Below are 22,480 nucleotides of genomic sequence, written 5' to 3'. Positions count from 1 at the left end.
TGCCAGTGGAGTTCTGATGAGTCTGATCAGCTTTGGAAGAAGTAAACCCTGGAAGTTTTACATTGCAATGTTGCTATAATCATGTCTCAAATCTCCTCAAGAAAATGTACACTTATATACATATGTACAGCTAGACACAGGTGTGCCTTGGTACATTTTTAACCCCATAGATGATTTATGAGCCTAAAAGTGGCCTGACACTAAGTTTATTGATGCAAGACGTCATTAGAGATCATAATACCTTATTTCCCCCAAAAGAACCCCAAAGAAATAATTCCAGGCAGCACAAATTTGCTTAGGAATTTGTACTAATTTGAATCATTTGCTACTAACAATATCTGAGTGGTGTTTTACAGGCACCAGCCAAATGAAGTTAGAGGATTGTTTCCCGACTCTTTTCCATGCATACATTAAATTCTTCATTGCTTTTAAGGGATTTATCTATTTATTCTCCACTGCTCCTTTAGGCTAAAGGGAAGAACTGAATGAGTAACCCTTGTTCTCCAAGGTTTTTGGGGTCTGTAATTATATCTAACCGTTAGAGTAAGTTTGCCATTATTTGAAACTGCTTACTGCGTCCCAAAACTAAGACTGGACTTAAATCTGATCTTAAATCACCCTTTTTAACATCATTTTCTCATTTTATACAAGTCAAATGGCTTTAGACTGAAAGAGGGTAGGTTTTAACCAAATATTAGGAAGAAATTCTTCCCTGAGTGGGTGGTAGGCCCAGGGTGCCCAGAGAAGCTGTGGCTGCCCCTGGATCCCTGGAAATGTCCACGGCCAGGTTGGACGGGGCTTGGAGCAGCCTGGGATAGTGGAAGGTGTCCCTGCCCGTGGCAGGGGATGAAATGATCTTTAAGGTCCCTTCCAACTCAACCACTCTGTAATTCCATCCCTGTGATTTTATAATTCTGTGATTATTTCTCAAGGTGCTCCCCACAGTTTCCACCTTTTACAACCTTGTACTGGCCTCCATCTGAGTAAATTCTACTCATTTCCACTGGCAGTGCTGATCTAGTCCGAAGCAATCCCAGTTATCTCATTGCATAAGACCCCCAGCTCCAGAGAAATCAGGCATATGGAAATAAGGATTCTCTAAGACATTAAAGGTTGCAACTACATTTTCCTCTGGAGAGGCTTGAAAACAGAAATGTTGCAAACTGTTGGCATTTCAGGACGTTCATGGCTGTGCTCAATTTTAACAAGATTTAGCAAATTCTCCCTCCTCAGTTAGGAAACTTATCTGAAAACCCTGTATCAATCTCTCAGATAGCTGAATAATTCCCTAATTCCTCTGTGCAATTCAGGTAACAAACAAAAAGGTTGCAGCAGCATGAAAACTTTAAAGCTTGTAATCATGGCATATACAAATAGCAGTATTATATTAGAATTGTTTCTGTCACTAGGTTTCCTAGGGATAAATTGACAATAAATTATACTTTTATTATTATTTTGGGATGCTGTTGCAGTTTGTCTTTCCCAAAACCTAATTAGGCTTATGTATCATACACCACTCAAAATTGTTCTATCTAGCCTGGAGTTAGTCTGACTTGTTCCATTCCAGGGTGAATATTTTCCTTCTAATTCTTCTCCTGGGAATCTCTAAGCAAGAAAGACATAATTTCCATTAGGGTTGCTTCACTACACTACTCACACCAAATGTTGGGTGTTAGTATATTCTTGTATATCATTTGCTATATGTTCTGAAAAAATGGAAAATAATAACAATAAAGTCTCATTACCACTGGAGAACATGGAAGGTTTTCTTTTCAACTAATGCATCAGTTCTGACACTTTTGTTATTTATGAACAAGTTCAAATCATTTATAGTAAAACTGAGATGAATCAAGGTCTGAAGGAACCCAGAGTATGCTCAGTTACTAAAAACAAAACCCCAAACTTAAAGTATTTGTGTCAGGTATGCCTTAATGAATTATAACTCTTTCAAAGTCTGTTTGGAACATTTTAGAGAACACATCTGACAACCAAGAGTATTTTGCTTTGGATTAACAATTCATTGGCTCAGGTTTGTTTCTCTGTGTTTTGTTTTTTAAGCAGAAACCCTCCATCTCTGTGTTGCTTACTTGGGTAAGAGGATGTGTTTGTGCACTTTACATTTTATTCCATGCATTTGATAAGGCTGCAGCTTTACTGCTGTGACAGAGAAGGTAGACACCAAAAATCCAAAGAGGTTATTTGCTGGAAGGGAAAGGTGGGAGCAAAATAAAGTCATTTTAGAGTTTTCACTGTGTTTTAGAACAGCTTCTTTTTCATGAAGAAGCTTCTCTAGGAGGCACCATGGAGAGCAAAGTCCTGAGCTCTTCTTCCCGTATGAACTCCACAAACTCCATCCCCTGGAATGAATAAAAATACAAATGATGCCAGACACTGGAGCAGACAGATCACCTGGGGTTGTTCCCCTGGGCAGGGTGCTTTGGCAGGCAGCTGGGCACTGCTTTCCCCCAGAGCCTGCTGCATCTGCAGGTCTTGTGCCCTCTGTCCCTGCCGCCTGCCAGGCCAGCACTGCTCCCTCTCCGAGGGCAGCTCCCCGTGCCAAGTGTGCTCAGGCTGTCACAGAGCTGGCACATCATCCCTGCCCTCATGCTGCAAGTCCATGCCCCATTTCCTCTCCTCTCTGCTCTTTGTCCTCCTTTCTCTCTGCCTGTTTGCAGCCCCCAGTGTTTCAGTCACACACAAGTCAGGGACTCATTTCCCTTCCTTCGTGTCCCAGCTCTGCGGGGGATGCACCCACGGATACAAGGAGGGGTACCAAGGAATCAAAGTGTGCATCTTCCAGTCCAGGATGCAGCAAATTTGACTTTACAGATTCCAAGGAACCCATTCAGCACTCTCAACTTTACCGTCTGTATTAACTCTGCCACCCACTGCTGGATTAAGTTGTATCCTAAGAGTTCCACATTGTCTTGGTTTTGAAAGACAGGTGTCTGCTAAGGAAGGCAGAAGTCTCCCTTGAAGTGGCAGATATAACCCCTTATCCTCCGAGTTATTATAATTTTGAAATCAAGGGCCTTTAGGCAAAGATGTGGGAAATAGGAATAACAGTTCTTTACTATATATACATAAATATATATGTATATGTATATATAACCAGTCAAACAAGCAGCAATAACTCTGGCAGTAACAGCAAACAATCACAAACCCAGTCCCAGCCTTCTCGGCTGTCAGGCCCTTTCCCCTCGGGTGCAGTTCCGCTCGCAGCCGGCAGGGGCGCTGGCGGCTCCCGGTGAGCAGGGCAGGTGCGATGGTTCCCCCGCGGCTGCAGGGGGCGCTCCGGAGCGAGCTCGGGGAGCACGCGGCACCGGTGCCCCGGGATCCCGGGAAGGGATGGAACAAAGGCTTCACAAACCGCTGGGCAGCCGATCCCGGTGTCCGGCCGGACCCTCGGGAACAGCAGGCTGGAATGGCAGGCTGAAGCGGCAGGGATGAGCACAGATCCCGGGTGGCAGACGCGATGTATCCAAGCGGGGAACCCCCCGGAGGTCCAGGCAGGGCGAGCAGGGCTACACCGCAGCGAAGGCTCCAATCAGCAGCGGGGCAGGGCGGCCACAGCCCAGCCTCCAGCGGGGCAGGGAAGGTGGGCCGGGGGTCCTGGGATCTTTCTCCGCAGAAAGAAAAAACGGCCGAAAAGAACCAGGCTCCTCTCCCCGAGAACGCCGAGAGCGAACTGCCCCCACACCCAGGTGAAAACAAAAAAGTAGCCAGGTCTTTTGTCTACTTGTAAGTACGGCCATTTGTCCCCTAGCAACATGCATATGGGAAAAAATTCCTTTAACAGGAAAAAAACTAGGACTAAACTAAAACCCCAACACACATCATCAGCAAAGACCCTGCACAGCCTACCAATCCTTCAGCTGGATGGAGATGGGGATTTATGATGAGTGGAATGGGGTTTCTAAGCAGAAACTTGCAGTCAAGAATGCAGACACGGTGATTAAAACAGTTGGCTAAAATGTTCCTGTAAGGAAAACAGACAAAATGACTCCAAAAAGGTTAAAATATTTCATCTTTTCACAAAGAAGTGCTTTGATTTTTAAAATTCAAAGCATATTATAATTTTTATTATTTCCAAACACAATATTGTTTTACTCACTCACCTTTCTAATTCTGTAGAATGCAAATGAGATTTCACCTGGTTTAGTATTTATGTGAACTACTATTTTATACAGGAACTGACAGCAATTGCTGGTTTTGTTTGGTTTTTTTAATGCACTGAATTGATTTCAATAGCTGTCCAAGCCCCTCAATTTTTCATAGAACAATGAAAACACCCTGCCAGAGACAGGCAGGCCAAACTCTTTCTAGAGCACTTTAAACTCTGATCTCAGAGCTCTGCTGGACCCCAGTTAGAGCAGAGCAAAGAGGCCGAGAGATTTGAGTTTCATGGATTCACGTTTGCTTTCCTTGGATACAATGGCAGCTGATGCCTCAAAAGGTGTGTGACTGCAGCATTTTATATTTTGCTGTCTCATGTTATTGGGAGCACATTGGATCATTGAAACAAAATGTATGCATGGGGTGACCATGGGCCAAATAATTCCACAGGCCAGGAATGATTTTTGGTAACCCTCACTGTGACCAGATATTATTATTAATCCTTCTGCTGCCCACTGCAATGATGCAATGATGAAGAACTGATGTGTTGTTAATGGAAGGTAATGCTCTCTAGACTTCACAGAAATTCCCCTATAATTGACCAATCAATGTACCACTGTTTAAATTGTTAATTTGTTTTTAAGAGTAAATGTAACATAAGTTAACAGATGTTGTTTTAAGTAAGGCTGAGGCCAGCTATTTTCCAATGACCTTCTTGGCTCTTTTGGAAAGCTTTGCCAACTCATTCAATTACAAAGTGAGAAGACAGAGTGGTTTCAAAACAATTATAAAAAATGCCAATAAATTTCATGCAACTCTTCTTACTTAAACAGAAGGTCAGCAATGAGAAAAAAAGAGTCATTTTGAAGTCCACTTTTCATTTAAGAGGTTCTAAACCATAAAAACAAGTTTGAATGAATGTAGACAACTTGAGATCTCCCCAAAAGGTTTGGTTTTTGAAGGAATTGTACTTTCTACTGAAACGCAGATCTTCTAAAGGAGTCTAAAATTGGACACCCAAATTCAGTGGTATTTCAATATCATTATTATCATTATTATTCTTATCATTATTAATATTATTATTAATATTATTATTATTACTACTGTGGAATTGCCTGTTCATTTTAACTGATCACTTCTGCTTTTCTATGCCCTTTATCTTATCTGTGGCCAGGACATGTAGTTACAGCTCCTCTGCTGAACCCACTTCCTCTCCTCGTGCCTTGGGGACAGATTGATTCAGAGCACTCAGCTGACCTCAGATGTTAAACAGCAATCCTACCATTTCAGTGGAATTTGGTTGGTTTGGGCAAAATCTTCAAGAATTTACGGTTCAGTGAATCCAGAAATGCCATCATACAGGTTGAGACAATTCTGCTTCCATGAAAACAGAAGATGCTGTGTCAATTCCAAGCAGAAAACAAAAATACTTCTCAAAAGTGGGTGAACAGAGAAAAAATCTGAGGAAAATATTTTCCTCCATTTCATTCTTCTTTTGAATTACACATGTAGCATAACAAAAATGTTACTCTGATCTTAGGTTTAATTCTCCAGGGCTCCTCCACGGGAAATACCACTGAGCCAAGCTGGTCTGTCCCCATAACAGCTTCACTGGGTGTTGTATTGTCATTGATAAAATAACCTTGGATAACATTTGTACAGACATTTTGAGCTTTAAAACACCAAGGGGCCAATTAAACTTTTTCTAAATTTTTGGAAGCTGGGCTTTGGTCACCTTTCAAGGGAAAAAAGAAAAATGAGTCAGTGGTTATTTTAATTTCTCAAACTTTTAATGTCTGAATGCAGATATTTTAGCTTAGTTTTATCTCCACTTAAGTAATGAATTTGAAAAGGAGTAGGTTTAAAGTGCTTGAGCACTTTAGAGGGAGTTCTTTCTACTAACTTTAACTAGTTATAAGATCTGGTTTTTGTAAAGTGTCTCTCAAAAGAAAATGACAGTCTTTTAAGTTTGATCTAACAAATCTTACAAGCATTCTACATGATAATATTCTGCTTAAGAAACCCACGTTTGTCTCTCTCATAAAGCAGATGTAGGATTTTACTACGACACTAAAATTCTTCCTTATAACTCTACACTAAAACTGCCCAAAAAAACCCTTTGGAATTTGGTGCTCAAAACACACAGGCAGATCTTTCACTGGATGTAATGAGGGCTGTAAATTTAAGTTCTGAACCTTATAAAAAATTTGATGCACACATTCCTGTTAACCAATTTGGTGTGTAAAGTTAGCCCAGACAGAAAAAAACCCAAACCCATAGACTTTTTACACTCACATCTTCAGTGTAAAATGAGCCAATTCCTGTTTCCTATATGCCAGAGAAATATTTGCATATTATATAGGTAGAAAAATATCTCTCATGAAACCACTAAACATGGCAAAATTTCCTCTAGTCATGATTTATTGTTCTGATAGTTCTCTTCAGGAAGGGAAAAGCAATGCATGTAAACCATGAAATACTCAGTGCCTTTAAAATGACTTCACTTAAAAGATGTGCAAGTGAAAAATAATTTTGTTTGAGCACATGCAAGCATTGATTTCAGTCTCCAGGCAATGCAGTTCTCTGTGTATTTGTCACAATTCAATTTACATCCACAAGCAGCAGAGGATCAGCTCAGCATCTCCAGTCAGCTGGCAGGACCCAGCAAACAACCACCAGGGGAACCCTCACCCTGCCTTACACCACCCCCACAGGGCATCGTTTGCAGGGGGATTCGGTCCCCAGCCAGTGGCTAAAGGATGATGCTTATAGAAAAGGGGCATTAAAATTGTCCCTCACCCCTCTGCCAATCAGAGCTGTAGAAAGGTTTGTTCTGGCTTTCCCCATGAAATTAGGATTCTAATCTTCGTGGGATAAATAGATTCATTTTTTGGTTGCATTAATGTCTTGCCTACACCAAAACCTCCAAGAAATAAAAGTCAAACATGCAGAGAAGGATCTCACACTGTTCTCATCAAATCCCACTGTGCAGGGTATCATATCTAATGTCATGCACATCCTCAACCTACAGCATCCACTGCACACCCCTCTAAGCACATTTTGTCCAAAGATGCTGTTTCCACAATCCAAAGTATCTTCACTTTCATGAACCAAAAAATAATGTTATTTTAAAGGCTCTGCAGGTTTTAATTTCCTTGTGCTTAATGGTCACACAACCTCCTAAGGGCTCAGTGCCAATCCCATCTCCCGAGGTGCAGGAGCAGCCCCAGTGCCATTACAGAGCTGTGGGACACCAACAATCACTGAGATATTTTGGTTTTCCCACTAAGCAAGAATCCATTGAAACCAATGACACAGACATCCCATAAATTCTGAATGGACTTGGCTTCATAAAAATAACACATAATGCCCTCTCTGCCCAGCAGTCCACAGAGCAGGGCTCTGATCACATAAAGCAGGGAAGCAGCCAGCTCTTCTGCAGAGGGCTTGGACACAATTCCACCTCATCCTATTCTCTTCAGCCACTTGGTCCCAGCCAGTTCTAGTCTGCTGCAGGGCTTTTGATGGAAGATGGGAACACAGAAATGGATTTTCTGTTCCTTTCCTTGCACAAGTGCTGGGATCAGGGAGAGCTGAAGAGGAAAGAGATGAAGAACCCATCCACCCTGCCCATGTTCTGTGTCCCAGCTCCCAGAAGCTTCCTCGTTGTTTCAAGGACATTTATACAAGTGAAAGCAAGAGCAAAGGAACCACAAACACTGAAAACAAAATATGCAGTTAATTTGCAAAATGTGGCCAAATGAGTATTTAGAGTGATGGTTTTCAACCTATTTCTGGAAGCATAATTGAGCACTTCTGGACTAGAACCACAGTTAAATTTTCTCAAAATATGAAGGTAGCCAGACTCCCTAAAAAAACTTCTCCCATCAGAATTGCAACAGGAATAATAGAAAATGATCAGCATTCTCAACATCAGATAATTTAAAATCCCAGGGACTTAGTATATTTCCTACTCCTATTAGGTAAAGCTGTATTAAATCCCTGTTCAACAGCCTGTGCCCACCTAGAAAACAATTCCAGCATTTGACAGGAAACAGGGCCTAAACCTGCTACTTTGTTCTGGTACCTGTGGTCATTTTTTATACTTATTTTGCATTCAGGCTGCTACAAAAAGAAATACAGAATGGAAATCAGGCCCGTTGCATACATTTTAAACACTAAATCTGACTTTTAGAAAATCAAGGTTATGCTTTTCTTCCCATGTAAAAATCCAGCCACGTTAAAAAGTTTCCAAGGTTTCAGCAACAACAAAATTACGACTAATTTATGAAAACTGTGTTAGTGCCTGCAAACCTTCGTTGTAAATTATGCATGCGAGCATGGAAATGCTAATGAAAAGAGGATTTCATTTACAAATGATTAGTACAAATTCAGCAGTCACTATAGTTATGCCACTCTCATTTATTTTCTTGTAGAACATGCTGTTTGCCAGGTTTGGGCCATTTATTTCTACACTGTCGAGCATCAACTTTTCAGACTTTAATGTCACATTATCTTTTTTATCCAAAGAAATGTTCATTTTCTTTCCAGGGCTTAGTAAAATGAAGTCCTTGGGTTCGAAGGTAACTCTTTTGATTAAAACATTTGTAGGAGGGCTGCAACAAAAGTGATGCCCTTTTACAGACAAGGAATTGTTAAAATTACTGTGGTTTCTACTAATGTGTTGAAGAAAATGCATATGAATATAATCACTTTCACCAGAGCTTAGAAAAGATTTTTCCACTCAGCACACAATTTTTAATTTTTTTTAAGAAATTCCCTTCACAGTAGGGTTTTGGTAGGGATTAGACCTCCCTAGAAATAAATAAAAAAGCAAAAAACCTCAGTGAGTCAGCATTCCAAAAACATTCTACAGGCCTTTAAATGAGAAGAATCCATAGTGAAAGGCTAAATCATTATTTTTTTTCCCAAAGATCCATGTTGGCTGGAAAATCAATAGTGCCTTATATGAAACATATCCAAATGGAAATGAAAACACGGGTTCTAGGGAGTCATAAAAACTTATTGTAGAAATCCCTTCAAGGTTTATTATTAAATAAATAGAGAATGTGGATCTTTGCAGTGGTGGTGAAGTTCTGTGGATTGTGTTAGAAGAGTTTGAGGCAGAAACAATATTTTTTTCCACAAGGGAATTTGCTACTTTCTGCTAAATCCATTAAAATATGTCAGGCTGGGAAGTTTCAGAAGTTTCAGCACTGAGGTCCTGTGTTTAGATGCAAAAGGAGACTTTTGTGCTTGTTTCTGGGGGTTTTTAGAAGGCTCAGAGCTGAAGTTTGGTCAAGTCAATAAAAGTATTTGCAAGTCTGGAAAGGCTGAAGAATTATACAACTGGTCCTATAATTCTGGCCTGGAAAACAAGCCACACAACCCCACAAAATCAGCTTGTGAGCAGACTATTAAAAAATACTAAAATTGTGGGAAAACAGACTTTAGGCCTACATCAGACAATGATTCTGATTGCATGATCTACCCAAAGCAAATACATCCATAACGTGCAGTGCACATTTGCCTTTGACAGCTTTATTTGTTCATTAAACATTTATGTTTGATGGCTTTTAGCATCCCAGTCCATGATATTCATCTAAACTTGGCTAGAAAATTAACAGCTTAAGTAGTCCCATATTTTATCATATTAACCTCTCTTTGTGTTTCTACTGAGCAATTGGGATAAAAACTGGCCTAAATCACACATTTCAGGATGGAATTTTAAGAATGCTTTTGCTAATTTTAATTGTTTGGGATTTTTTTTCATGTTATGTGGTGCAGCTCCTCTCTCTGATAACTTGGTAACAGCAAATTGATTGCAATCACTCAGCCTAAAATGGGATTTCTTTTATAAGCAAATCAAGAACATGACTACTGGGAAAGGTTTAGCTATCAAATTAACATTGTAACCTGCTTGGAAACTATTTCCTACCAAACAGTATGTGGAAAGATTTCCAGGAAACTCATGCTAAATATAGGACTTTAAATAGCATTTAAAAACAATTATTCATACACTTTTAATTTCGTGTTCTATTAGCTAAATGCATCTCCTGCAAATCTAGCTAAGTGAAGGAGCTGGGATGAGGGCAGAGAGTGAAATACTTCCTATAATTTAATGATCAGAATAATCAGAAGTTATCCTACAATAGGCCATGAGCTTAAGAAAATATAACAATTAAAACTTTTAGGATTTAAAATTATTTATTGTATGAAATAGTATCAAGGAATTATTCAAGCAGAGAGTTTGAGGGTTTACAGGCAACGTGTGGCTGAAAACAAGAAAAACCCAAAATGGACCTGCACACTGTACAGAAAAGATAAGGAACTGTGGAATCTGTGCGATCTTCTACCAGGTTTATTCCAAGGGCATCCTTCTTTTCTTCAATGACATTGTGAAGACTTGGCAAACATTTCAAATTAAATGGGATTTTCTGGTCATTTTAAATGTCTTTAAGCTTAATTTAGTGATATATTTGCATTCAAACAATGCACGTCTGAAAAAAAATTGGTGCCAGACATGGCAGTTTCAAAGACACAATGTGCACGAGATGTTTTCTGAGGCAGCAAAAATGATTTTTAAAGTGTGCTCTTATTAATTTCTTTATTTTTCAGTACTGTTTACCAACATATCTGCTTGTGAATTTGCTGTCTGTAAGGCAGCAATCACCAGTATCTCACTGTATCACAAGGCAGAAAATCCCTGTTTTTCTGGGAAATGCTTCTTTTCCCAAGCAGCCATCAAGGGAAGATGAGAATGAGTGGATGCACAGGAAATCGTACCCAGCAAAGCCTGAACACCCTCCTGGCTGGTCAGACACAAAACTTCATCTTGCTCACAATCTCCAAACTGATGGCTCAGAAACCTCTCGGAGAAATATTAAGCAACAAAACCAGGTATGCAACAAATTATGAGAAGGTTAATAGAGAAAATCTGAACACTTGAAAGCAGGAATAATTACTCCTCTAGGAGAGCACAGCATCAGTCAGCTGTCACTCTTTCTTACGAGTTCTTTCTCTGTAAATCTGCATTTTAATTTCAATCTTATATGCCCATTCAATCTTTTGCTGTTGCTTGCTAAGAAAACAGAAGTAATCAGGTCTCACCCACATGAAACAATGATTTGTCTTCCAGGACAATCCATCTGCTTTGGTTCCCTGCAAATCAAATCCACTGAAGTTGTGAGGCTTCCATAATGGCACACACGAGTTGAAAATTTGGTTGTGATGTCAATAATTTCACACAAAGTTGACAGTAACTTGATAAGGTGCTGCCTTTATTAGATCTGTCCCATTGTTAACAGAAACCACCTTTGAGACAAGTCCACATTTCACAATATCCCCATTTCTGTGCTCTCACCTGTTCAGCAGCTCGTCAGTCACACACACTTCATTTTATCCTTTTGGCAACTAGCTTAAACATTTTGATGCACAATTTTCTTATCAGGACAATAACAATATTATCTAAAGGCAAAATCCACTCTGATGTGCACGTGCTGTAAAGCAGCTGCGATGATGACAGCTGTCAGAACGAGCTGGGAAAGAGGAGCAGTGCAGGAATCACTGATGTGATGTGTAAGGAACTGGGTGTGCTGATGGTCAGCCCCATCATCATCCCAGTCCTGAGTTCTCAGTTTAAATACCCCTTTTGGAAAGCAGAAATGAAGACATGAGGGAATAACAGCATCAGAAATGATCGATGTACGACCCACATCTCCTGTGTTTGTGCACTTTCAGGTTTTCCACAGTTACTTTGTCATCTGCCAAATCTTATGCTGTAATGAAACCTTAATCTAAGTCAGAAGACACAAAGGTTTCACCCCTTGTTATAACCGATTTGTCACCAAATTTTGGATGAACCCAGTGTCTCTAGACTATTCACGTGCATCTAACACAGAACAGAATCACCTTATACTGATGAAGGACTTGGTAAATGCTCTTTTGAAGGGAAGGATCCAGAAGAGTTATTCCAGAAAATGAGGCATGAAAAGCCTTTAGGAATTCTAGCCTAGATTAGGGAGCATGACTAGATTGAGCTGTGCAAGACTGAACAAGCTGTCATAGTGACAGCGACAAGATTGACAGGAAAGACATTTTCCTCCTTTTCTTCTCCCCCAGCCACCACACACCTTCCATGGGAAGTGGCCTCCGTGACAGAATGAAGATGGATGATTGGCAGTGCACAGTGCAAATACCAGGTTGGCATTTCAAAAAACTGAGGGGATTCTGAGGAAGCTTGTAAATCCTCACAAAGATACTGATAGGTTTGTTCTTCACCTTATTGATATAAAAAAGGAATTCAGAATGACAGAACAGGGTGATGAATGAAAAGTAAACACTCTAGTCAGGTATTTTGGCCCAACACTTCCTGAATTTCTCATATTCAGCTCTGGCATGTTTGATATTGAACTTCTCCAGTGGAGCTTAACATCTTCAGCACCAAGGCAGACAGAACAGCATTTCTGATGGTATCTGATTTGTTCTCATAAAACTTGTTATTCCACATACACAGCTAATTTCAGTTTCTGCTGCTGATGTGTGACTGCCGGAGAAAGCACCTTCCCCAGTTCTGCAGGAGTTCCTGAGGGGCTGCTGCCTTCACTCCTGTCAGAGAAAACTTCTCTGAAGTACAAGTTCAGTGATTTAACTGGGGCAACAGTGCAGCTGCTCCTCCTCAGTTCTTCATCTGTGTACGCATTTCACCCACAGCTGCAAATTGAACAGGGAATTTCGGGGAAAAAAAGAACCTTTTAGTAAAAGCCAGTCTCGTTTCTATCATTTTTCTAAGTAGGGTTGTGATCAAATCTCCACTGCCTATTGCAAGAACCAGAGGAAGCCTCTTTAGCTTCTATAACGTAATGTGACTGGATCAGTGTTACATTGGGCATATAGAAAAAGACTTGGACGAGAGTGCAGTGCAATGTCTGATACAAATTTCAATTTCTTCAATACCCACCTGTCAGTAAACACCCAGGAAAAAATACACAGCCCTGTTTTGTTAATCTGATTATCACAAAGCCCTCTGTAATTTTCCCATTTGGTTTTTCTAGTGCTAGGTGCTCCTCTAGGAAGGCTTTTGAAATTAAGACCTCTTGGAAGGAAAGAAAACCAAACCAGGGTAGAGGTAGTGTCAGTTTTCTTTGCTGATCACTTAGGGCAGGGGTGATGAGGGCCGGCAGTGGGGCTGCAGTGTGTCAAAGGATACTCAGAAAATGCAAACATCTTTTATTGAGAGCTCTACAAAGGGGTTCAGCAAGATGCTAATCTTGCTGTTATTACCCCATAGATAACCCCAGCAGAATATATATTTGTCTCAAAACTGTGTTTTATGACATTTTAGGGAGGGGGAAAAAATTACTTTAAGATTTTTTTCTCCTTAAAAGGTTTGGGTTTTTTTTAACACCTGAGTCTAATGGAACAGACATAAGAAATTGACTACTAAAAGAAGTCTCACAGCCTCTCTGCTCCATAAGAAAACCTAATGAACTTGAATTTTAATCTTACTTTTTCATTAAAAAAATATTTTTAATGTTTAATTTTTGCTTTTTCATGCTAAATGACTGAAAGAGCCTAAAAAATTAGCCTAGCCAAAATTGGGAGCAATCACCATGTTTTATTAACTGTGAGGATCATCTTCTGGAAAGCAATCACAAAACTATTGAATATTTTACTTTTCTCATCTGTGATCTTTTCTTCTGTCTCATTAGAAAACAACCCAGTGAATAAATCTTTCTGTGCCCAATTCTGTATATTCAGCTCCCATTAAACACATTGTAAGAGATCTCAGCATCTCAAAAGAACTCACTTCTCATCTGCCTCATCTCTCCTGCAGTCTTCAGCACCAAGTTCCTCCAAACCTACCTAGTAAATGTCCAGATTGTTCAGTTTGATGTGTCTCTGTGTTCTTTTCCCGTGCTCTTTATATCACCCAGCCATGTGTGACTGATACCCATAACTGAACTAAGGTAGCTGGTTAGCTGATACACAGGTTGACAGATATTTTCTGGAACTCCAAATTAAACGTGAGGAGTAAACAACCAGAAAGCAGATTTTCCCCAGGAAAAGAGAGGCTGTTGAAATTTTCCACTGAAAATGGATTCTTCCTTTAATGGGGATGCTGCAGTTGCTCTTAGCAGGAAAAATTCACAGTGAAAGCTGTTCTACTCTCTGTTTTATTAGGGGAGAATTTAGGTATTATTGTACTAATGCTTATCACTCAGACAGCAGCACAAATCTTTTTGTTGTTTTATCTTTCCTCTCTCCTTGGTTTTCACAGGAGTTTGATAACTGATCAGCCCCTGGGCTCTTTTATAATTTGAGGTAGTGCAGGAAAGCATCGCTCCAGGAGCCGTGTAATCCCATTGTCTGTGCCACACGAGCTAGGATTACATGGAATCCTATTTTCTCTGATCACAGCAGGTGCCAGGAGAGGTACACAAGGTTTCAAACAGGAAATTTGGGCTACAGAAGATGTTCTCTAATAATACCTGACGGAGGCCTGTGTTTGATGTTCCCAGTGCCCCCTGGTTTGGAGTAGAACCTTCTGAGAGCCACAGGTCACTTCAGAAACAAGTGGTTTTGATCAAGCTACAAACACTTTTAGTGAAGTTTTCTCATATCTTCAATAATTCACCATGGTTCTGTCACCCTTTGCTGCCAGTGACTCCTTCTGCCCTATACCAGGGCCCTCACAAAGGGCAAGGAATTGATCATTTCTGACCATAACCCCCAAATTTCCACCCAGAAAAAATTCCACCTGGCCTGAGAGAACACTGCTGGTTATCACATTTCTGTGCAACAGGAGCTGAGCTCAGAGACTCCCTCAGATCTGCAAGTGTTCCTCAGATTTAGGTACAAATATGGTTTTACAGGCCAGGCTGGAAATACTGGTTAGAAGAACAGGAAAACCAGCCTCTTAGGTGGAGTGATTTGTTGTCATTTGCAGGTCTGCTCCTTTCTCTTTTGAAGCAGCCTGTGGAGCAATTCTGGTGGTATTCTACAACAAAACACAAATATACCTTAATATTAAATAGAAAAAAAATACCAGTTTTCTATCTTAGTAGAAAAGTTGGAAAATGTATTTCAGGCTAAAAAAGAAAAAAAATGAAGAAGCGTTAAGTTCTGGAAAGCCTATTTCTTAGGATTATTTCATGACCTTGCCTAATTTTGTCTTTAATTTTCATCATGGGACCAGGACCAAGTCCTACGGGAACATGATAGGAATTGCTGTTCTGACATTTAATGATAATTGACTTTGGTTTTGGTATGAATGAGTTGCCTGTAGTTTATCTAAACAGAAAACCATGCAGAAAACACCGCAGGCATAATGAACGTTTGAAATACCTTACAGCCATTTTAGTAGCTTAGTTGTCTTTTAAGAGAGCTTTTCAAAAAGAAAGTAGATTCCATGTATTTTAGTTAAGTTTAAAGCAGATTTAGAGGTGCAATTTGCAGATTGCCAAAGTCCATTAGCCTGATGCCTGGTTAACATATGGCCCTGTACCTCTGAGGGAGGATGAGCCAAAGAAGAGGCTGGAAGAATTAAGCCAAAAGATCTGAAGCTGATTGATTGTGTACAAATAAACCACCCAAAAACCTATAACCTGCCTATTGAGAAAGTTACAGATTCTGGTAATAGTACAAAAATCTGAAAGAGGTGAAATATCTCTGTTCCTTTTGAAAATAAATCTTGGTCTAACATGTTCAGTGTGGTAGTGCCGAGCTGAAATTCGCTCTTATTCTCCCATTTCCAGAACCATAATTACCAACATACCTCCTAGTAAAGCATGTTCCAGCCTTCTACTGCAGCACAACTTCCCTGAAATCACTTTCTCATTTCATTACTGCCCCTACCATTCATTTCTAATGGTTTGTGGCCTCTTTCTCCACATATATCCTTAGCCCTGCCTTTATTTTCTGCCTTAAAAATATCACTTTCGTTTCTACTGAAGGGCTGAGATTATATTTGGCTGTTGTAAACAATCAGTTTAGAAGAGAGTAAAGCTTGTTTGCTCAAATATTTTCCCATATTTCACTGTATCCCATGGATTTTAGGATGAACAGATTGTATAACAACCCACATCTGCTCAACAGGTCTGCCAGCCTAAAGCTGAACAGCTCCTAACCCCTCAAACCATCCTGTCCCTGTCTCCCTTCCTATTTTTAGACTGAGCTAAGAAGGCTTTGTTTATCTCTTGTCACTTCGACTGGATCATCTGAAGGTGATTCTGCTTAGTCTAATTAGGCCTTTTCTCCTTCTCCCCATAAAGGGGGGAGTGAGAGCAAAGGGGGGTGACTCAAAAGGGCAGAACCCTTCAGCCATCACAGAGATATCCAGGTGACACAAGGCAGGGACTTCCACTGAGAGTCACATGTGAAGAGGTTTGTCAGCTGAAGGCACTCGGGATCTGTCACCCCATCCGTGCCCTGTCCTTGGGAAAACACACTGTGGGGACAAGCTGGACTGAATTTCTTATTGATCATTAATAGGTAGCAAGAATTATTGCAGGTTAAAGAGAGTAGGGAGATATGAGATAAAATGGAAAGTGAAGCAAAACCAGAAAAACTTAACATCTGTTCAAAGGTGTGGGGATATTTATAGATCTTAATGTAAATATGCACTCTAAAGCCAGCTTTCATTGTCATAAATTGTCGTATTTTCCCCAGAGATGCTGCACTACTGAAGAAGGAAGCAGCAGATCTTTATGAAGCTGGATGACATAGCAACAGCTAGCTCCCAATTAAGAGTGGAAGGGAATCTCTCCATCAGGCACTCCAGCCATTAAGATGCAGTTCACACCATGCACGTCTCTGAGAAGTTTGCAGTCTGTGAAAGCGAAGGTGAAGGTCAAGGAGTAAACCACAGAAACCTTGGCTACCTGCAGAGTCTGCAATCAAGATGTGTGCAGTTGATACATTCTCATATTATTCCCTGAAATGATGTCTTTTCTTCCCATAAATGTGGTCACTGCATTGCTGATCACCAAGGCTTTGTAGTACAGCGTTGTGAGGTGATTTATAAAACTCATGTTTTCAAGGCAGCTCATCAGGGAATTGAAGCAGCTAAGATGTTGATAATCACTAGACCTGAAGCAGATCTGACAGCCAAAATTCCAGTCTTTCTCAAAAAACCTTTTGCTCAGAGGTATTTGCTGTAAACAACTTTGGTTCATCTGTAGTCAAAAGCAGTGCTGGGTATTTCTTGTCTGGATATCACCTTCCCTTGCAAAGCCCCCTGCCCATCATGCCCTTCTGTCTTTCAGGCAGGGCTAGAAATAATTCTTTCCTGCCCAATAAATTACCAACAATATTTCCCATTTAGAAATGAGTCAGTCACAACATGATTTTCATGAACATTGAGCAGAAAATTCTTTTTTCTGCTAGAAGTTTTTTCCTTATACAACACCTTGTTTTGGCACATAGACATCCTCACTCCCATTAAATATCAAACATTTCAAATAATCATCTGAGCACTATTCTTTATTTGAACGGAGCTTTGATCTTGAAGAACTAAATAACTCAGATGACTCGCATGAGACTGCTAATTCCAGCCACACAATAACAAGGAAACCTTTTCTGGTGAGGGCAGCTCACACAAAGTTTTGAGAGAGCAGCTTCCCCCACTGGAGGTCACAGACACACAGAGTGGATCATTGACAGAAGAGAGGCAAACAAAACTGCCTCCCAGGAAGGACCAAGCAATAGCCAAAACTAAAGGAATGCATGCAGGAATAAATAAAACAAACTGTCTTCATGCCTGGGGTCAGACTGGGACTGGCAGGAGAATTGCAACAGCTCCAGGTGTGCTCAGGCGGTGAGCACAGGCTTGAAGTCCACAACCAACCACATTCAATCAAACCCTAAGCATTTCTTTTCTCTCAAACCATCTTATTTTTCAGAAGGACTCAGCTTTTCATTCACTGGAGCTGCTGGGTGGTATTCCCTTCCAGGACCTGGACATCTGGTTTCTACTCAGAAGCTTTTTGCTAAATAATTCCACTGATTTCAGCAAGCCCGAGGCAAAGCAGGAGTAAACAAACCAGAAAATCACCATGTAGAGAGTCTGGTTCTACAGCACTTCAGTCACAGCAAAAACATTCCTGTCCTGGACCTCTGCACAGAGGGAAATCAGCTCCCATTATCACTGCCTTTGTTTGTCGGCTTATGCCACTGGTTTGCAATTCTGCAAGTCAGACTGGTTTTGATACTGGTCCAGCTCCTTTCACAATCTTCATTTTCAACCTGTCTCTTCACAGAAGGGCTGGGAGGGAGGGCAGGAGGTTCTTTTTATTCTTCGTGCTGCCTTGCTTCTGCCTGTCTTGTTACCACTAATGATCTTAAACACTTTTCCCAGCATTTCATCAGTATAGCATTTAATTGGGTAATCACCTGCTGAAGTAAAAATAATGTTTCTAGGCAGTCCATCTGCCTTTGCAACACAGGGAAAAACAGGTTTGAGCAGGTAAGTGCAAATGCAGGCCTTGTATTTTGATGATCAACTGGTTTGAATGGGACTTGAGGGAAGAGATTCGCTTCAAAATAAACCTTCCCTCTCTGCTACCTGTTCTGTTATAGATCAGAGAGGAATTTGGGGGCTACATCCTGAGTAACAGATTAAAAACCTTTCTTTATGTTTCCATTCTTTTGTTCCAGCAAGCACCAATGTCCAATGCAGACTGGGAACATTTGGTGACTCTGTACAGCCCTTTCTCATCTTCAGCTGAACATGGCAACTTGGAATCACTTGGTATCACAGCAAAGGCAGCCTAAACAAAACAGGCAAAAAGTCATTCTGGATTTTTGCAGCCAGACAGAGGGCCTTTAAAACCTAAAAGAATTTTTCAAAAACCTTAAATAAGGTTTGTGCACATGACAACATCTGAATTCCCAAAATAACTACTTTATACTAGACTATAAATACAGGTTTAGCACGAGGTAAAAGAGAAGCTTCCCTTGTGTGCCACTAAACTGGTAAAAAGAAAGGACAAACCAATTAGGGGGATTAAAAATTGACGGAGAAACTCTGTAACATTCCACAGGAGCCCCTGGTATTTGATAAATTCATAAGCTCCTTGAAAAGAATGAAGAATAAGGTGACAAAATTTGCTTAAAGCAGAAAACAGCAGAGACTTCTTCAGCATGGGTAAGAACAGAGTTGAGGGGACATAGGATGACTGACTGTAGACTGATAATTCACCATGCCTTGCAGCATAAGATCCATAGGGATGAGAGCATGTGGCAGCAGCTTGAACATAAAGAGCAAAGATGTAAATCAAACTTGTCCTTCAAAATTCAGAATTAAAATGATGGAATACCTTCCAAAAGGACAGGTTGGATGTTAATATGCAGAGAGATTAAAAACCTCTTAGACAAATGGAAGAGAACTCCCTCAAGTGCTATTAAGCAAAATGGTGTGAATATAATATTCTGGTGAAGAACACCACAGACAGAAATATGAAGAGCCATACCTAGAGAAATATCTCTATGTTTGCTCTGCTCTAACACTTTTTTCTGCAAGCATTTGCTACTGCCTGTTGTGTCTGTTGATTTCTCCAGGGTCATCTGGACTCTTGGACTGAGCTGTTGCAGACAGCCCTTTGGTCTCAGAGCCCTCTGCCCTGTGCATGCAGTTAAAAGAGTTTCACCTTGGAGCACACAGACGTCGAACGGAGCAGTTTTCCATCTTCCCTTGCAGCCACTCTACTCAAAGAGGGACCCTAAAGCTACTGATCTTCTGTTGTGCATGGAATGAAAATCAGACAAGAGAGAAGAAAGGAGAAATCTAATGATAGTCAAGGGATACTGTGTAAGCCTTTCCAAAGGTAGAGAAAAAGCAACAAGCATCACATAAATAAAGAAAATAAAGACCCGAAGCCATAAAATGAACAAAAGAACAAACCCTCCATCCAACCAACCAAAAAACAAGCTAGCCGTTCCCCAAAACACTTATCTGTTGGGTATAAAGAAACCTATTTCTTAAAGAAGGATTTTAAAAGCAGCCTAAGTCTGGGCTGTATTTCCACCATTCCTTGATTAAGAGCAGCACTTAAGGATAACAAGCAGGCTTGTGTTGTACATGGCCTTGTAAATAAAGTATGAGGGAGATAAACGAACTTTTACAACTTTTCTGGGAAAGCTGGGAAATTAATGGAAACCACCTTAGCCCTAAGATAGTTTCTCCCAAATAACAGAGAAAATCAATTTACATAAAAGCCCCGACTGCTATTGTTAGCCTACTTCCAGAGCTCCTGCTTCCTTGTTTAAAGTTAGCCTGCACCTCCAAACCACACTGCAATTTCTATAGATGGATTCTTTCCTCACTTTCCAGCACCATTAAGACCCTCCAGGATGTGTTTTACCATCCTGCTCATCCAAACCTCCCACAGCAGCCTCATACATCACCCCACACCTCGAGGCGTGTGTTAATTGACCAATAAAACACACCTGTAGCATATCAATGTTCTAATAAAACACTCCACATATTCTGTAAATTTTGTGCTATCAGTTCTCCATCAATTATTTATTAAGAGCCAGCATAATAATTATCTGCTGGGCAAGGTGCAATAACATGAGGACAAAACAGTGCAAATACGTTTTATCACCTCCTCACTACAGTTCCAGTCTTTGTGGCACACTGCATATTTATAAGTGCTTGAAGTGAGGTAAGATTGAACTCTTCAGCTCTAAATCTTCATACTTGATTCACCAAGAGATTGCTTTGTTGAAATTAACAAAATACAGGGCTTCTTATAGTATTTACTTGCATCAGGTTCTCTTAGTCCTAACATTAGTGATCCCCTTCTGCATAGAATCCATAGCTTCATCCTTTGTGAATCCTCCTTAGCTGACTCTGTATTAGTGTTAGTGAACAGAAATATTTCCACGAAAAAGACGCTGTAAGGTCCTTTCAGGACTAAATTTTTTTTTTAACTTTCAGTAGAGAATATTTAGAGTATCTCCAGATACAATTAACACATATCTAAAATGAGGGTGCAGAATTAAGAGCCAGTGTGGACTTCAATGACCTTGTCAGTTTTCAAGAGATGCCCTATTTAGGTTGAAAATACTTTGGATTTTTTAATAAATATTATGGTTAAATCCAGATATGGCGACAGCCAAATAGAAAACAGATAAAGGCTTGAAATAATCACTAAAACATAACTCTTAAACATTTCCTGATTCTTTTCTCCAAGGGGAAGTTAAAATTCATACTGCTACAGTTTGCAGACTTAGATGATTAAAACACAGCAGATCCCTTTCTTTCCTCCGTGTTCTTATTTATTGCTGCCTTTACAAGATAAATGTTTCATGAAGTTGAAAAGAATTAAAATCAAGACTTACAGAAGTGACTGAAATGAAAGGAGAATCAGCAAAAGATTATTCTGTTGCCTCTTGTTCAAGAGACAGTTCTTATGTTGATGACAAATGAAGGATACAGGAAAAAAGAAAGAGCTTAAGGTAAGTAGAAGTTAAATGGGAGAAAATGATCATCACTGTTATTCTCAATTCTTTGTGGACATCCACCTGAAAGCTCTCACTAGCTCTAAGAACAGGTGAAAATCCTGGTATACATAGCTCTTCATGGAAAAGAGAACGCTCATCTCCATCACCTTCAATCTACCACACATTGTTTGTGCCACTAAAGTGTGTCTTAAAACAAAATACAGGAATGGCAGCAGTGCAAATATAAGACAAATAAAAGCTTTTATTTTCTATTGACTATTCAGATGTACCTTTAGGGTCACATTTCTGCCTGTAATTTACTCAATGCTTCGGTTCTGTGTAATGGTGTCCTGGGGTGGCTGTAGGATACTGTATCCCCATCGTCTGCCCTATTGCAGACATGAATCCTGTGCCTTTCTGTGTCGTTAGGCTGGGTCTGAGAGAAAGGGAGAAAAAAAAAGCTGAGTGGTTTGTGCTCAAGGGCACACACACTGCCCTGTGTTCCTGGCTGCTGCAGAGCAGAGGAAAGCACCTTCCTGCTTCTCCCAGCTCTCGATTCCTTTCCTCAGGAGAGAGACGGAGAGTTCAACTCCTTTGCTTTTCAGCTAGTCCATGAGCTGAGGTAAGAAAGTTTTTTTTCCTGTGACTTTGGCTTGTTTTTCTTTTCTTCTGGACTGTTCAGCACCACCAGAACATCACTGGGAGGCCTACACCTTTCCCTGGAGGGGCCCACACCAAACTCCAGCTCTGGAGAGGAGAGAGCCACGTCCACAAGGGCTTTGAATTTTACCAGGTTCCCTCCACAGCGAGAGGTTTTATTATTTAACATTATTCTTTTTTTTCCCCGTGCCTGCATGCACTCTGCTTGTTAAATAAATAACTTTTCTTTTTCACTTTCTTCCAAGGAAAAATTCTTTCC

The sequence above is a fragment of the Corvus cornix genome, chromosome 4A (assembly GCF_000738735.6).
Source record: "Corvus cornix cornix isolate S_Up_H32 chromosome 4A, ASM73873v5, whole genome shotgun sequence".
NCBI classification, from domain to species: domain Eukaryota; kingdom Metazoa; phylum Chordata; class Aves; order Passeriformes; family Corvidae; genus Corvus; species Corvus cornix.
This window is presented reverse-complemented; position numbering follows the sequence as displayed.